The sequence below is a fragment of the Physeter macrocephalus genome, chromosome 14 (genome assembly GCF_002837175.3).
Source record: "Physeter macrocephalus isolate SW-GA chromosome 14, ASM283717v5, whole genome shotgun sequence".
Classification (NCBI taxonomy): Eukaryota; Metazoa; Chordata; class Mammalia; order Artiodactyla; family Physeteridae; genus Physeter; species Physeter macrocephalus.
The window spans coordinates 75302407-75307952 of record NC_041227.1 but is presented as its reverse complement, the minus strand read 5'-3'; the positions used below and the strand labels follow the sequence as shown (position 1 = coordinate 75307952).

The 5546-nt window shown below is 44.5% G+C and overlaps 1 non-coding gene across 1 annotated transcript; it reads right to left on the bottom strand.

Annotated features, from left to right (window-relative positions):
• Positions 1 to 2570: 2570 nt before the first annotated feature.
• Positions 2571 to 2677, bottom strand: LOC112065730 (U6 spliceosomal RNA). Its single transcript, XR_002892214.1, has one exon. It is a non-coding gene; the product is annotated as a U6 spliceosomal RNA (small nuclear RNA).
• Between the last annotated feature and the right edge of the window lie 2869 nt (positions 2678 to 5546).

The window sequence follows — 5546 nt, the reverse complement described above, 5'->3', positions numbered from 1 at the left end:
CCTTTCACAAGGGTGCCCAAGCTCCCTCTTTACGTCCCTGCAACCGGCCCCTATCTTTCATCATTTGCCTTTTACCTTAAAAGACACACTGTCCTTAACACAACATTGTGAATCAATTATACCTCAGTTAAAAAAAAAAAAAAGGGCTTTCCTGGTGGCGCAGTGGTTGAGAGTCCGCCTACCGATGCAGGGGACGCGGGTTCGTGCCCCGGTCCGCGGAGCGGCTGGGCCCGTGAGCCATGGCCGCTGAGCCTGCGCTTCCGGAGCCTGTGCTCCGCAACGGGAGAGGCCACAATAGTGAGAGGCCCGCATACGGCAAAAAAAAAAAAAAAAAAAAGCAACACTGTCCTTTATCCCGTCACCCTCTTCATACCATTTGTGAACTTAAACATGACAATAATCACTGCTGATTAGACTCACAATAATCCAGAGATAAGTGTATCAAGAAAAGAGAAGGCCATAAGTATTAAAGTGAAATCACACGGGTGCCACCAGCACTTCAGTTATTTGAAAGCCCAGATACCTCCCTCAGAATCCCCCCAGAAGTAATCTCTTTTTTTCAGTAGTTCTCTAATCCTCGAACACTAGCATGCAAACTAACATAGCATTTCTAACCCAAGTTTATTGTTTTCCTTTTGTGCTTCTATGCTAGAATTTCTACTGATTTTCACTGCAGGTACACAGGGTTTTATCTGCATGATGTTTTACCTCAACTTTTGTGAGAGCATAACTGATGTCTACAGCACTGCTTATTTGGGAAAATAAGCTCCAAATTCCCAAAAGCCAGTCTATAACGGGACTATTGGAATATATTGTTATATGTTAGAGATAACCATTTACATGTTAGTGTTTTAGTCTTCGGATATTTATTAATTGTTGTAAATAATTTTTCTGCATTCAATCCCCATTTGTTGACCTTTTGCTAATATTTTCAGAAATAACACTTTTAATCATTCTGCATGGAAATCTTTCTAAAGTTTATGACACCTGCCTGTGTGTGTACGATTTAACTCATTTTTCTCTGACTTGGTCAACATTATGAATATCCTTTACACAATGACGCCCTCAGGGTTCTTTGCCCTACACAAAACGGTCTAACGTAACTTTCTTAGCTCCACCGTACATTTCTTTTTCTTTTATTTATTTATTTATGGCTGCGTTGGGTCTTCGGTGCTGCGCCCAGGCTTTCTCTAGTTGTGGCGACCGAGGACGACTCTTCGTTGCGGTGCGCGGGCTTCTCATTGCCGTGGCTTCTCTTGTTGAGGAGCACGGGCTCTAGGCATCTCATTGCCGTGGCTTCTCTTGTTGCGGAGCACGGGCTCTAGGCATGTGGGCTTCAGTAGTTGTGGAGCATGGGCTCAGTAGTTGTGGCTCGCGGGCTCTAGAGCGCAGGCTCAGTAGTTGTGGCTCGTGGGCTTAGGTGCTCCACGACATGTGGGATCTTCCCGGACCAGGGATCGAACCCGTGTCCCCTGCTTTGGCAGGTGGATTCTTAACCACTGCGCCACCAGGGAAGTCCTGTACATTTCTTTTAAAAGAAAAAGTAAACAGAAGTCTCATATACACAGATAATTTGCTCAGACAATTAAATGTGAATCCTGCTCTCATGGCAGTTATTATAATAGTCTCTGAAGCTTTTTGAGTTATTTCTAAATGACTCGAGAAGTCTGAATTTGTTTAAAATGGCATTCTTGGCACAATCCTTCCCATTCACCATTTTAAAGACATGGTTTAACACAAATGTTAAGTTAGTTATGTTCAAAGAGGAACTCTAAGCCTGCTTAAGAATAAAAGCTCTATCCTTTGCTTGGGGCTTTGTCCTTATTACTTCTGCAGACTGCCCTGATATTTCTTATCCCATCTATGTAGTAAACGTATTTACAGGAGTGAAGTGATTCATACACACTTGTTTTCCAATTTCCTTTGGGTAATGGATAGGAAAACATTATTTCCTGGATCCACTCTGTCCTGTCATCACTTATCCCTCCTGGTCCCACTTGGAATGTCAAAACACCCTCTTTCTGGGAGCAGGTCTGTAATCACAGTCTGTTCTCAACCACATGGTCCTGCTGCTGGGAGGGTAGGACGGGAAGTAAAACCACAGCAGGAGTGAATGATCTTTCAAGGAAGTCCCCTTCTCAATGGCTCTATCTGTGGTAGAGAGTTGCCCAGGGACGAGAAACGCTACGCCACCAAAGGGTCCATCCCAGAGGACTAGACTGTGCTGAGCCTTGGTTTTGTCTGTTTTTAAGTGGAGACTTCAAACTCGCCCTCCCACCTCTCCTCCCACCTCAATGAAGAGTGATGAGAAAGGACAGATGAAAGCACTGTGGAAACTACAGAACATTAACATATGTCACAGCCACAAGGCATTAAGCATCTCTAGGAACCACCCATGGTACTAGATGCTTTGTAGCCACGATAGGATCTTTTTTTTTTTTCTTGAAGACTATAGAGTTTTTGTTTAACTGCTTCGATCTTACATATCTGTTTTCTTTGTCTCATGCTGAAAATCTCAGTTCTCAAAGAAATCAATATAATCATTCATTTACTTTATCCCGTGATACACAAAAACTATGGAATGCTTCACGAATTTGCATGTCATCCTTGCTCAGGGGCCATGCTAATCTTCTCTGTATCGTTCCAATTTTAGTATATGTGCTGCCAAAGCGAGGACAGGATCATTTTTAAAAGTCAGAACCGTTGCCAAAATACATCAGCTGCAGAGTGGCAGAGGCTAGTCTGTTCAGGTCAAAGCTCAGGCTCTTTTCACTAAAATCCTCCAGATATAGGCTCTTACTGTGCTCACATTATATGCTAATCTTCTCTGTATCGTTCCAATTTTAGTATATGTGCTGCCAAAGCGAGGACAGGATCATTTTTAAAAGTCAGAACCGTTGCCAAAATACATCAGCTGCAGAGTGGCAGAGGCTAGTCTGTTCAGGTCAAAGCTCAGGCTCTTTTCACTAAAATCCTCCAGATATAGGCTCTTACTGTGCTCACATTATAGAACAGGCCCCAAGCCATCTGGAAAACCCATGGGCTCTATGCATTAGGGGGAGTTTTGCTGCACAATATTCAAGAGGAAAACTGAAGTGTTTAAGACAAGAGGGTAGTATGATCTTGCGTTCTGGAGATAGCCAGAGATGCTGCAATATTCTTTACCCCAAATTTTGTCTTCTTCATATTATCATATAGATACACAAATGACAAACGACATGGAAAAACAGAAGGACTTGATTGGTTTTTTTGAAAACTGCTAAACAACAACAGCAAAAAAAAGTTATTCTTTTTTTAAGAAATGCAAAGGAGTCCTTTTCCACTGGGGCTAAAATGTTTTCTTTCTGTTTTGAGAACAGTTCAATTTATCGCCTGAATACAGGCATGTATTTTACTCTTTAGAAAACTTCTGGAGCTCTCGCTTCCTGCCCCAGAAATGCCCCGGCTGCTTCTCAGTCCCGCGCTGGTGTCACCTTGGGACCATCCCCACCCCACATATGTTGGATTTCCTGCTTCTGGATTCCCTTTCTCTCCTGATTATTCCTCCTTTTGGTGGAGCATACTCTTCTATAAGCATCCTGAGATAGAGTGCCTGTTGGAGTTCATATTTTGAGACCTTGCATATCTGAAAATGTCTTTTTGCTCTCCTTTAAAGAAAACTCTGTTTTTTTAGCTGGGGCATAAAATTCTAGGTTGGAAATTATTTTCCCATGGACTTTTGTCTCCTAACTTCTAATATTGCGATTAAGCCACCCAGGAACATTCTGACTCTTCGTCCTTTATATGAGAAATCTTTTTGATTTCTGGAAATCTTTAGGCTCAAACATTTCACATCTATGGTTTGTTTCTTTCCCATTCATTTTGCTGAGTATTCAGTGGGCATGTTCTCTATTTCTGAGAAATCATCTTAAATTCTTTTACTTATAATTTCCCCCCCTTCATTTTCTCTGTTCTCTCCTTCCAAAATTCCTAAAATTCAGACGTGGGACCTCCTGGGTTGCTTCTCTCATTTTCATTTTCCACTCATTTAAAAAAAAGTCTTTGTCTTTTTTGTTCTATTTGCTGTCCTATTTCCTTAACCTTCTCTTCTGTTGAATTTTCCATTTTTGCTCCAATAATTTCCATTTCAATGACACTCCTTTTGTTTTCTGAGTGTTCCTTTTATAGACCACCCTGCAATTTCTTCTCCTATCTCTGAGGACGTGAACAGCAGAGGTTCTTGTTCACGATTTTCTCCTGCTCCCTCCATTGCCGTGGTTTCCTGGTCTTTCTCTTGTTGTGGCTGCTGTTATTTCATGGGCTAGAGATGACCTCAGTGTTTTTTACTTCTTCACAGCAGGCTCCAAGCCCACCAGTGCTAAGTTCAAATCCTCACACATCCGATTGCTTTAAATATAGCCCAAAGGAGGGTATTTTTAGCCACCTGAGCCTGCCCGCTTTGCAAAACTTCACTCAGCATGAGCTTACCTTAGATAAGACAAACCCTGGGGCCATTAAAGACCCCAAATCTGCTCTTGCCCTTCAGGGGTCTCTGGCCTGGAAACTCCCCACCGCACTGCTGAGCGATGCTACTCTCTCCTGGGAGTTCCCTTGCCCTGTTCCCCCTCTGGGTGCCACAGCTGCCCCTGTAAGGTCTCCTGCAGCTGTCTGTAAGGTCCTTTTCACGCAGTCCCGACCCAGTAGGCCTGTTCTGTGATCCTGACACGTTGTGGCCCCGTCTCTTCCTTGATCAGCCCTGAAATTCTCCACCTCACCAGACGTAAAGATGGGGGCTTTGCTCACATGTCTCGGCCGTCCACTCACATGTCATCGTGGGACTCTGGAAGGCCCTGGCTGTGGGCAGGGCTTGTCCACCACGAGCTGCTCTCAACTCCCAACTGTCAGCATCTAGATCTCGTCTCTTGGTCAGTTTCTCCGGGGGAAAACCCTCCAGTCTCCCTCCCGAGGAGTCCAAGCCTGGCTGCCAATACGCCGGATGCCCAGGGAGGAAAGGACCTGACCCTTGAAGGGTAGGGGGTGAAGGACAAGGCCACTCATCCACTGTGGGTCTGGGAGCCTGCACCCCTCAGGCTACCAACTAGACCCGGCTGGATCGAGGCCACCAGGCGCAGCTGAGGTGTGGGTGCTGTACCAAAAACAAGGGGTTAAATAAATGTCTACCTCCTGAATGGTGAGACCCTCCCCCCAAGCCCCTGTCCCAGGCACATAGTTTTTCCTAGGACAGGAGATGGCAAACTTCTTCCGTAAAGGGCCAGACAGCGAATATTTCAGGCTTTGCAGGCCACGTGGTCGATGTTACAACTCTTCAACTCGGCCATCCTAGCGCAAAGGCAACTGTGTAAACGAAGAAGCGCGGCTACCTTCCAAAGTCGCTTTATTTATGGGCTGAAATTTGAATTTAATATAATTTTCACACGTCATGAACAATGATTCTTTGGATTTTTTCCCCAAGCATTTAAAAACATAAAATTCTATATATAAAATAGGTAGGGCTTCCCCGGTGGCGCAGTGGTTGAGAGTCCGCCTGCCGATGCAGGGGACACGGG